The following is a 12,312-nucleotide window of genomic DNA, read 5'->3' on the forward strand; positions in this document are numbered from 1 at the left end:
CACAGAGAAGCACTATTGACATTTGGGTATTTGTCCTTTCTATATTTTTATATATGCCAACAAATTTTCATTAAGTTTGGGATAATCATGAAGTTTTTTTATATATATATAAATTTATTTATTTATTTATTTCTGGCCGCGTTGGGTCTTCGTTGCTGCGTGCGGGCTTTTCTCTAGTTGTGGCAAGCAGGGACTACTCTTCGTAGCGGTGCGTGGGCTTCTCATTGCAGCGGCTTCTCTCGTAGAGCCCGGGCTCTAGGCGTGTGGGCTTCAGCAGTTGTGGCTTGTGGGCTCCAGAGCACAGGCTCAGTAGCTTTGGCACATGGGCTTAGTTGCTCCGCGGCATGTGGGATCTTCCCAGATGAGGGCTCGAACCTGCGTCCCCTGCATTGGCAGGCAGATTCTCAACCACTGTGCCACCAGGGAAGCCCAACCATGAAGTTTTAATGTGTTAGAAAAGGAAGGGCTGTTAGCAGGACCATCATGCCCAATAGTGCAAGTCTCCTGCTGTAAACAGCCCTGTGACTGTGCAGTGCACAACCTTCACAGATGTACAAAGCAGCCCTGGCTCTCAGCACTCACTTACTCAGTGGTCCTAACCTTCACTCCTCCCCAACATGCCAAGAATGTCACACTCTTTTGGAACAGTGGCTCACGGGCAGTCACGACCCTGGAAAGCAGAGGGAGGAATGAAGGACTGTGCCATCCTCCAGGGGGGCAGATCACGAAGTCTGGAGGAGGAATATTTCTTTTCCAGAACTAATCTAGAAAAGAAAACCTAGGTGACGATATGTACCTCTGCCCTTACAGTGATTCACTAATCTTGTCTTATAGAGAGGGAAACCAAGGCTCTGAGAAAAGAGATTTACCTAGTCACACAGCTAGCTGGCAAGCGGCCAGCGGTTGGGCAGAACTTGAACCCAGGATAATTCCTAACTTAGTCTAGTTCTACAAGAGTGGAGGCAGAAAGATGTGGGTTCAAATCTCAACTCTTTCACTTAATTAGCTTTTGACTTTTGACAAATCATTTAACCCCTCTGAATCTGTTTCTTTGCCTGTAAAGTGAGGTAACAGCTTCCTCACTGAGTTTAAATGTGAATTAAATGAGGGGAAAAGAAGCTTTCCTAACAATTACTGAGTGCTCTGTGCCAGGCGCTGCACAATGCACTTCACATACATTATCTCATTTAATTCTCACAATAAGCCCATGAGGGGGATACTATTTTTATAACCATTTACAGGTGAGGAAACAGGTGAGGAAAGCTTAAGTCACTTGCCCAACATCACACAGCCAGTAAGTGGCTGGGCTGGGATTTCAACCCAGGTCTGCCAGTCTCAGAGCAATACTATCAGACGACACAGGTAACTCTTAGCACTGTGTTTGCAAAATGCAAACATGAAACGAATAGCAGCCATCATTGTTTACTATTACTGTGAATATAATTATTATGTCACATAGGATTGGATGGTCTGTTTTCAATCTCCTCCGCCAAGAAACCAAGAATGGGGCCAATCTGAGAAGGGGAAGAGATGCCAGCCCAGCCAAGCCCTGGGCCATGCCCATGCTACAGAGGAGAAGGAGAGGGCCGAGAGCGGGAGCGAAGCTTGGGTGGTGTCTAAAACCTTGGCGTCTCTGAGGCTTTCAACGAAGGCCTACAACAGCCGGTACCTCCATATTGGGAGGCTCAGCTCCTGCTGGAGGGGTCTGGTGACCTTATAAACTGGCTCATGGTACCCTGCCTACCTACCGCAGACCACTAGTCCCTCCATCTCATCCAGGGTGCCTTCTGGAGCCTTCCGTGTGTGGAGACATAGAAGCCCTGTGCCCCATGATTTGGGCCTCTGCTGATCTCTGCAGATGCGTGCGGGTGATTAAAGACGCAAGATCCAGAGGTAGATGGAAAGGACCCATTTTAAAGAGCCCAGCGAGCACAGACACGCTGCCTGGAATACCAGCCTCCACCTGAGCCCAGCCAGCATGAGTCACCCCCATGGCCCTTTACCTGTGAGTTGCAACACAGCTGACAGAAACTCCACAGCCTTTCAGGAGGTGGGCGGACAGGTACACAGACAAGCGTGCCATCCCTTGGGCTATAGTAAGCTCTGCAGTTACAACTGGCACCAAATGGCCCTCCTGCCACCAGTAACCCCTGTCCAGTGCTTGGGTACCCAGGCTATGCTGTCAGATCAGATCCCAGCTCCAGCTCTACCACTCCCAGGCCCTGCAGCTTGAGTAACTTATTTAATCACTTCGTACCTCAGTTTCCTCATCTCTAAAACAAGCATAACAGAAGTGCCCATCGCATAGGGTGGCTGTAAGGATTAGATGAGACAATGTATGCAGAGGCTTAGCACAATGCCTGACGCAGGCGGTACACTGAACGCCCACCATGTGCCAGACACTGTGGAAGGCGCTGAAGCTACAACAGTGAACAGACAGACAAGGTCTCTGCTCTTATGGAGTTCACACTCCAGAAGAAGGGGAGAAAGACAATAAACAATTAGAAACATGTCCAAAAGTCATAAGGGATTTGCAGAGAACCAAATTAAGTGGCGCGATACAGTGACCGAATGTCTGCTTTGACAAGGGTGGCAGGAGAGGCCTGCTCTGAGGAGGTGGCTTCATTAGCAATTATTATTTGCTATTATTTGTCACGACCCCCTTGGCTATCCCCAACACAGCCTCCAGTGAGAAACCAACCTGACAGTTCTCAAACCTGGTACCCCCTTTCCACAGGCATGACTGCACCCCAAGGGGGCTGCTCTGGATCCTTACTTTACCTTGAAAACCTCCATCAAATTGGCAGGAGTAGCTGAAACTCCGCCTTTCCGTGAGAGAGAAAGGAGTGGGCCAAGGTGAGGCTCCCAGGAAGACAGAGCAAAGAGATAATTTGCCAAAAGGGGGGTGGTGGGGGGAGAACAGAAAGAGAGAAAGGAGAAACAAAAGATACCAAGATTGGCTTAGATTCAATTTCAAATTAATCCTGGTGGAAGCTCTAAAAAAAACCTCTAGCATTCTCCTGTCTGTGTTTGTGGACCTTCTGGGTTTACCAACCTTGTTTTTTACAGGAGACAGCTCATGGCAATCATTCACAATTACTTAGTCTAACGGGCAACTGATTTCTCCTGCGTTTCCAACACAGAATGAAGCACTTATTAGAGTTTGTGAAATGACTGGCGAGCTAAGGCTTTGGAGGTGACTGACTTCGACTTTTCCATCCCTTCTGTGCTGGCCGGAGGTATGTGGTTTGCTCACCCCTCATTGAGATCTGTATCACACCAAATAACAGGCTGCCTCCCACCCTACTGCCCCACCCCCCCACACCACCAACACCCGCCCCCAGACTATAAACTCCTCTAAGAGCAGTGACCCTGTCTTTTTGGCCTCTGTCACCTCAGAACCCAGAGTAGGGCCTGGCACACCACAGGTGCTCAATAAATGTCTGCTGAATTGTGGCCACTGACTTCAGCTCAAAGGGAAAGCCAAATTTGCAGTGAGATGACTGAAGATTCAGATCTGGGCTCTGACACTCACTAGCTCATGCCCTTGGGCAAGTCACGTTACCTCTCTGGCTTCCATTTCCTCACCTGTGAAGTGTGTGTATTGGGGAGGAAGAGAGCGTGATAATCATAGCTACCACAGTGGGTCACTGTGAAAGTCAAAAGAAATCACCTGAATAACTGAAGAAGACTATTCAGAAATAAGATGTCGTTATCTTAAAGGGAAGCTCTAGGAAAAAGAAAGGGAACTTTTACAGAGACCCACAGGGGAAGATCTGCTCTCTCTTTTGAGAATTCCCTGGTGGCTGTGAAGTAGTTGATGCTGGGTAGAAGAGGGGCCCAAGGAATTTGCGGGGGTGGGGGGATGTTCCGGGGTATCCAGGATACTAACTAGAAACAGGAATCGAGGTTTCCTGCAGCCAAGTATCTGTTTGTCCCTGTACTTTTCCTCTGGCTATCTTCTCTCCAACATTTTTCTCTCCTCCCTCCTCCTTAATCTCCACCCCCCACCCCCTCACCAAGGAAGGAATTGGCCAGCTCCACCCATGGCTCCGCCCCCAGCTCGGCAGGCCAAGAGTTAACAGCTGCACCTGTTGAGGTATACCTGCTGTCGCCGGCACCTGTACCTGTAGCCAATCAGCGGCAGAGCTGCCGGGAACCTACCTGTCAGCAGAATCCCGACACTGAAACCTCAACATAAATCAAACACTTCCCTGCGCAGGGAATGTCTGTGTCAGGCAAGAATTAGAGACGAGCGGTCAGCAGAGCCTTGGTGCGCGGTGCCGATCCATCCGTCAAGCCTGCGAGCCTGGGAGCAGGAAGATGTCGAATGAACTTGAGTGAGTAAACACCAGTGGATGCCTGGCGCGCTGTGAGCATGGAGTCTGGATGGGGTTTCTAGAAGGGGAAAGAGCAGGGAGGCTGGCGCCAAGATTCACAGAGCAATTTGTAAGGGTAAATGAATGGGCTGACGATCTCATTTTGGCGTGCTGAGGCAAGCCCCGTCTCAAGCTAGAGCTGAGTGTTTCCCTGGGAAAAAAAATTTTTTTTCCTTTCTCTCTCTGCTGAGCAGTTTCGAGCCAGGTAGGGAAACACAGGACTGAAACTGTGAAGGCTTTCAGCACCACTTTCTGATACTGTGAAGGGGGCCTTGGAAATCAGAGACAGCTCCAGTCCCATCTAGGCTTTCTATCTTCTTGCCAAAAGGAACTTCTTTGAGGTGGTTCTAAGAACTGTCTTAGGCAGAGAGTTGGGTTTCTCTAAAGGGACTTGTTTGTTGGGTTGGAACAGTCCCAAGTGGGAAGGTGAAGTGTGCTGGTTAAACATATGCACTCTTTAGTCAGCTTGACCTAGGTTCAAATCCAGGCTCCATTCCTCATGGGCTGAGATCTTGATTTGGGCAAGTCATTCAACTGACCTGTGCTTCATTTTCCTCATCTAGAAAATGGGTACAAGAATGTTTTGTAGGATTCTTGAGAGAGTTGTGTGATAAAGGCTGTAAAATGCTTAGCACAGAGCCAAAGTCTGAAGATGCACTCAAATAACATGTGGTTGATTTCATCCAGAGGCGGTTCTAAGGCTGAGGAGGCTGAGATGTGGTTTTCAGTGAGGTCATCTCTATTGCCTGACAGGACACAGGTGCCTTCCTGCCCATATCTGGGATTTAGAATCCCCGCTGGCTGATGATGACTTTCACCATGGACCCCTGGCTTGGGGTCCAGACCTCAGAGAAGGTGGGATGAGGCTGGGATTCTGGGCTGCCGTAGCCTGGGTTTGGGAAGCTGGCAGAAGCCAGGCTTCTAAAACACAGACTATCCTCTTCCTGCCACCCTCAGGGGTGAGTAGGCAGAGTCAAGGATTGAACAATCTTTTTTTCTAGCTACTCCTTAATAGACTGTTTTAAGAACTTGAAGACCTGAGAGCAGAGCAGTTGGTGGGTCCTGACCGCAGACAAGTTTCCACGATACCAGTCAGCTCTTGGATTCTCTGGGGTTAGCTAACTATGTTCATGGTACAATCACTGGGCATCGGATTCCTCTTGAATGGGCTCCCTGGGGCTGATAACATGTTAACAACTAGGATAAGAACAGGGGCAGTGGAGCCAATACCTGGGTTCAAGTTCCAGCTGCCACTAATTAGCTGTGTGACCTTGGCCAAGTCACTTCACCAGTCTGAATGTCAGTTTCCTCATCTGTAAATTGTGGCCATATTGGGACCCACTTAATGGAGCTGCTGCGGTATCCAGTAACTTTAGACAAGCAATTGACTTAAAGGCTGGTAAGGAGCAATCTAAGATAGCCTTGTTACTTCATACAGAAATAACCAATCAATGAGCATTTCTGAAACTCTTGCCTTCTATTTTTCCATACTTTGAAAACAAAAAACATCTTCTGATGTGTCTCCATCCCACTCAGATCTGTTGGTTAAAACAGCAGAGGCTGCGGACAGAAATGTATTCATTGGTGCCCCTTAGGGGGTAAATGTCCTGAAGCTGGGTTACTTGAACAAAAAGGTTTCCTGCATTTCTCCTCCTTAATGATTTGAGTTTGAAGTCAGAACTCCTGACAGTAGAGGCTTCTCCGGTTGGGGTGGGGTGAGGGGAACCTGTGCCTGCTGTGTAATTGCTGGCAGACTCTGAAGTCACCACTAAAGATTACAATGACAGTGTCTCAGTGCCTGGGGGCTCAAGTGCCTTTACTGATAAGGGGGGTTGAGGGGTGGAATCCGCTGCTTGGCTTGCAAGTTTTGAGCTCCTGCTGCTGCTGCATTCCCCCCAAACGTGTAGAATTAAGAGGACTGGTCCTAGCATCCATTTTGATCCCGACAGAAACACCACCTCTTGCTGGGCCTTGGCGTAGTAGGAAAAGCCGGACTTGCACATGACTCTAAACTCTGCCACTTAGCAACTTCAGGGTCCTGGTGAATCTCCTTCTCCTCTCTGACCCTCAGTTTCCTCCTCTGTCCAATAAAGATTATAAACACCCACCTGGTCAGGGAAACAGTGAGCTCCCGTATGTAGGCCAACCGGCCCGGAGGAGCAGCTCCATAAACGTGAGCCCTATTACTAGGCCACTTCGAAGGCCGGCGCTTGAGGAGCATGGAGGCCAAGGTGGTGGAGTTAAAAGCCAGCTCCAGGCAGCTGGTGGGGGGAGCGCACGGGACTTTTATGTGGACGGGCCGGGAGCATCTGCCAGCCTCCAGGACTCCGCAAACCTCGTGTACCTCCATCCCGCTTTCCTGGGCGCCTCGGGGGGCTAAAGCCGGTCGCAAGGGATCCTGGGGCGGCGAGGGCGCAGGAAGTCGCTGCCGGACGCCCACTTCTCGCGGGAAAAGAGCTCCCAGATGGGCGACGGGCCCCAGCCTGGCCGCCATGTTTAGAGTCCCATCTTTAGAGTGCGCGAGGGCCTACTGGGTGCCTGGCCGGCCTGCACTGTCCCGTCCAGCCCGTCGAGGATATGAGGGGATTAAGATTAAGTGATCAGCACGTAGTAGATCTATCGAATGGACGAGAGAGAGGGAAGTGAGCGAGGCGCGCCAGGATTCCCCCTCTGTAGCCCCGCTCGGGCCGCAGTCTGGGCCCCCAGCCGCCGTCTGGAATCATCTTCGTCCCCGAAATCTTGGAGAGCAGAAGCGGAGGGTGGGAGGGGGACCCGACCCATCCACCGCTCCACCCAAGCTCCGGGAGCGCTGAGCTCCAGACCGCCTGCAGCGCTGAAAGAGTTAACTAGGAACGCCTCCCGCTGTGGTTTTGTGGTCGAAACCATGATTGCCAGGAGCAAATTTTTGTCGTGCACGAGGTGTGTTATTAAAAGTCGGAGCTACGCTGCTGGTGAATGAAAAGTTAAAAATCCTCGTTAAGGCTGGGCTGTAAAACAGGCGGACTGGGCCCCGGTCCGAGAGATCCCTCGACGAGCCAAACGGCGGCGGTCCCTGCCACTCGGCCCGCTGCCCTCGCCCAGGAGGCCCGGTCGGTGCCTGGAGCCAAGAGGGTCGTCAGGGGTCCACATAGAGGAGGAGGAGGGGGAGGAAGGGCCGCAGGGCTGAAAACACAAATAGCACACCCTAAGCGCCCTTCGGTTAGAACAAAAATAACAGCCAAGCCTTTTCTTGAGCGCTGACTCCACAGCGGACACAGTGTCCGGTACTTGATAAATACATCATCTCCTGTAACCCTCCCAGCAATCCACTGAAGGATGGGAGTATAAATTTAAGGATGAGGGGATTTCAGCTTGCCCCAGGCAATATCTTCCCAACATCTCACTGAAGAGCTGAGATCTTACCAGGGGCCACAAGGATGCCCACACCAATGTGCTACCCTGCTTCCTACCAGCACAGATGTTGAAAAAAGACTAAGAGTTATAACAGACTGCTTACCAGTGCTTATTTCTGAGCAGAGGAATGCAGGTGAATGCTAGCCTCTGCTTCTAATTTTTCTATATGTTCCATATTTTATATACTGTGTTTTACAAATCTGTGTTACTTTTGAAATGAGGAAAGGAAGGAAAGAGAGTCATTATTTTTAAAAGAGAGAATTATTGGTTCACCTAATTAAAGAAAAAACGGTGTTCTCAAAGTGTGGTCCTTGGACTAGCATCGTCACCCGGGAACTCCTTAGAAATGCAAATTCTCAGGCCCACCCTAGACCTACTGAATTAGAAACTCTGGGGGTGGGGTTCAGCAATATGTGTTTTAACAGGCCCTCCAGGTGATTCTAATGCATGTTCAAATTTAAGAACCATTGGGGGCTTCCCTGGTGGCACAGTGGTTGAGAGTCCACCTGCCGATGCAGATGCAGGGGACACGGGTTCGTGCCCCGGTCCGGGAAGATCCCACATGCTGCGGAGCAGCTGGGCCCGTGAGCCATGGCCGCTGAGCCTGCGCGTCCGGAGCCTGTGCTCCGCAATGGGAGAGGCCACAACAGTGAGAGGCCCGCGTACCGCAACAAAAAAATAAAAATAAAAAAAAGAACCATTGGCCTAGAAGACCTGGCAGAGGATTGGAAGGCAGGAGATTCCCAGATCTACCGCTGACCTACAGTATAGTAGCTGAGTAGGCAGGCTGAGAGCTTTGCTGTGGGGTCACACCTGTGTTTGAGCCCAGCTCTGCCGTGTACGGACTGGGTGAGTCCGTAAGTGTCAGTTTCTGCATATGTAAAATGGTGATAACGCCCACCTCACGGCATGTTTGAGAACGAAAAGGCACAAGGCCTGACGCATAAAATAACTTAGCTCCTTTCCTTCCCTTGTCTTCCCTCCCCTTTGTGGAACTCAGCTTTTCCATTTGTAAAATGGAGCAAATAATCCTGGCTGGCTGCCCCCTTCTTCTATTGCTTTTGCCTCCTTAAAAAGGTCAGAGCAACTGATCTAGTGAAAGTCTTGAAGGGAAATTCTCTCACAAATATTTGATGTTATTTCACTGGGCCTTCCTAGGAGGTCAGCAAGAATTGAGAACTTTTGAGGGTGGGGACAGCATGATATTTACCTTTATGTCCCAGTACCCAGCACAGGGCCTATTCAGCAGAGTGAATGAATGAATGAAAGGATGTGGTGCCCTGGGTCTAGAGGTAGATTGCAACTTCTTTCACATCTCAATTGAACAATAGAGGAAAAAAATAGGAAAATTGGACAGGAAACCAAGAGGAGAATATAGCATGAAAGAAAAATTCCCATCGAGGAAGGGATTTTCAAAGGGGAGAAAGTGAGTTTGTGGTATAATTAGAAAATGGCATATAATTAATTTCCGTGCAACTAGAGGTGTTGGCTGGAGCCTGATGGCTCTCAGTCAGCTTGCCCACCTGGATCCAGAGGATGAAGCTGGCAGTGCGTGCCCCTCTTTATCTGGGACTCTCCAAGCATCAGGTCTCCTTCTGCCGCTAGTAGAAGGAGAGAGTGAGGTTGTGAGTTGTCATGCAGTTTTCTGGGGGCTACCCCACAAAGTGAGTGTTAGTAGTAATAGTTCATGTTACTATGTGCTGGCATTGTGCTGATCACTTTGCCTCCATTATCCCATGCCTCCATTATCCCATTGCATTTTCCAACAGTAATACTTCACAAAGTTCTAAAGATTAAACAAAACGATGACTAGAAATTGTTGGGCCAGCACCTGGCACTTAGTAGGCGCTCAGTGAACAATAGCTATCATAATAACTCTGTGAAGTTAGTGCTCTCATCGTCCCCCATTTTTTTACAGGTAAGAAAATTGAGGCACAGAGAGGTCAAGTTGCATAAAGTCACACAGCTAGTAATAGCAGAGATGAAACTGGAACCCAGATCAGCATAGCTCTGGGGCCCACCCTGTAACTATTAGTTCACACTGCCTCATTCAAACTGGAGTCATTGTAGAGCCATGCCCTAGGCGCTGCCATTTCCCAATTGAGGCCCCCAAGTGAGCCCCAGCATGTGATAAGGCACATTTCACAACCTGTGCATCCAGAAACCAGATGGGCCACTGTCAAGCACAACAGCCCCGGAGTGCTCCTGTCATGCCCAGGGAACACCTTCCATGCGGATGACTGAAAAATGATTCCTCCGTGAGCAGCGGCGGCAGGGCCTCCCTGTGGGTAATTAGTGAATGTGATTGATCACTGCTGATGAGGCTGGGTGGCTCACAACAGGGTTTGACAAGTCATTGGGCGTATCTGGGTGTCAACACCCAGCTCAGGCAGCCCCTGGAACTCTTCCTCCTCAGGCTGGAGGGAAGTGCGGCCCAGGTCACTGGATCTGTCCTGTGTCAGGCACCTCCTTTGGTGGGGTTTGAGGCTGCCCCCTTGGTGGTGAGTTTTCTTCCCCCATCTGTAAGATTGAGTCAGAGGCCTTACTTTTCCATCTCTGAATTATTGAAATGCCTTTGAGATAAGGTAGTGATTGAGCTGAGTACTGGACAGGAAGCTAGGAGACTTGAGTCCCAATCCAGTTCTGTGCTGTGTGTCCTTAGGCAAGTCACACCTGCTCCCAGAGACTAGATTTCTAGGGAATTCTCTGGCGGTCCAGTGGTTAGAACGCAGCTCTTTCACTGCTGAGGGCCTGCGCTCGATCCCTGGTCGGGGAACTAAGATCCCACAAGCTGCGTGACACAGCCAAAACAAACAAAACTAAAAAAAAAAAAAAAAAAGAGAGAGAGAGACTTGATTTCTAAAGTCTCTGCACCCTAACTGGAACCCCAAAAGTCTCAACTAATGGCTGAGACACATTGACGTACTCTCACTGGGAGTTTTAAGTGGCTCAGCCAGAATGCAGGGAGCATTGGAGTCTGAAAGGACTTGGGATGAAACCCTACTTCACCACTGTAGGCATTTCACCACTCCAGCTTCTGAGGAGGCAGCCTTGTGAAGGTTCTTGATGATGGAAGACAGAGACCTCTATTCTAGGCCTGGCACCATGAGATACCAGCTGGGTGGCCTTAGGCAAACCAGTGGCCTTCTCTGTGGTTCATTTTATCCTGCTATCAAATGGGGATAGTCATACCTTCTCTCCCTACGTTACAGGGGCGTTGCAGGATCAGAGGTGATGACAAATGTATGAGAAGCATGTTGAAAACTATAACACGCTATGCAAATGTGAGGGATTATCAAATCTCAGACTTGAGTTTCCTTCTTAATGGGCTGGCCTTCCTTGAAACAAGGCAACATATGCAAAAAACCTGGCTCACACCTGTCACACAGTAGGCAGACAAGCTCTGGGAGCTGTCCCAGGCTTCTGCCTTTGTCTTGCCTTTCACCTGGAAAGTCCAAAATCCTCCCCACCCATCTTCACGCCCCTCTCCCCCTCCACCCCTCTCCTCAGCCAACATCTAGTCATTCCCCAAAGTTTAGGCAGGTCAGAAGTCCTCCTGCTTTTTTCCTTCATAGCTTTCTTCACCTGATAGTAGCTGTCCATTTGTTTTTGTGGTCACGTCTGCCTCGGCTGCCACTAAAATGCAACCTCTGTGACAGTAGGGATCTTGTTGTCTTGCCCGCCTAGGACAAAGCCTGGCACATAGTATAATAAATACTGATACATTTTATTAAAGTGAAGCATAGATGGTTAGGTGGATGGATGCCACCCAGATTTATTGGTTTTTCCCCTCTCTTCTACATCCCTTCTTGGAAACTAGTGGTTGGTGGAAAAGTGACTAGTCATGGAATTAGATTCCAGGAGTCTCGCTTTGTAACTCACTCAGCCAAGTCCCCTGGAACAGGTCACCTAACGTCTCTTTCCTTTGTCTATTTCCTGGTCGTAAAGTAGAGACAATAACATGTCATGTATGTCGGGAGGCTCCACGAGATAATGAATGTGAAAATCGAGGCAAGGGGTTATTACACTGTCTCTTTTGTTTTTGATGTGGAACCTGGTTCACAAACAGGAGGCTTGGAGAGGATGTTGGTTTAAGAGCCTCGGGCAACGTCTCCGCTTTACTTTCATTTGGGGGTTCTAAGAAGATGGTGATCACGATGATGATGACGGTGATGATGCCAGTTATCTACTAAGCGATGGTTCTCTGGCAGGCTCTGGGCCAAACACATTTCTTATGTTAATGTACTTAATTCTCCCAACAGCCCATGAGATTATCCCCACTCTAAAGTAGCCAGCCCTGGTAACTCCATCACATGACTGTGCTCTAATTTTCTTCACAGCACTTATCACTAACTAAAATTAACTCATTTATCTACTTGTTTACCATCTGTCTTCCCCAATTAGATTGCAAATTCCGAAGGGAGAAGAGCCTTATCTGTCTTGTTCTTGGCGGATTCCCCAGTGCCTAGAAGAGTCCCTGACTGGCACACAGAAGACTCTCAATAGACCCCATTTAAGAGATGAGGAAATAGGCTTGGAG

The sequence above is a fragment of the Stenella coeruleoalba genome (genome assembly GCF_951394435.1).
Source record: "Stenella coeruleoalba genome assembly, chromosome: 1".
Classification (NCBI taxonomy): domain Eukaryota; kingdom Metazoa; phylum Chordata; class Mammalia; order Artiodactyla; family Delphinidae; genus Stenella; species Stenella coeruleoalba.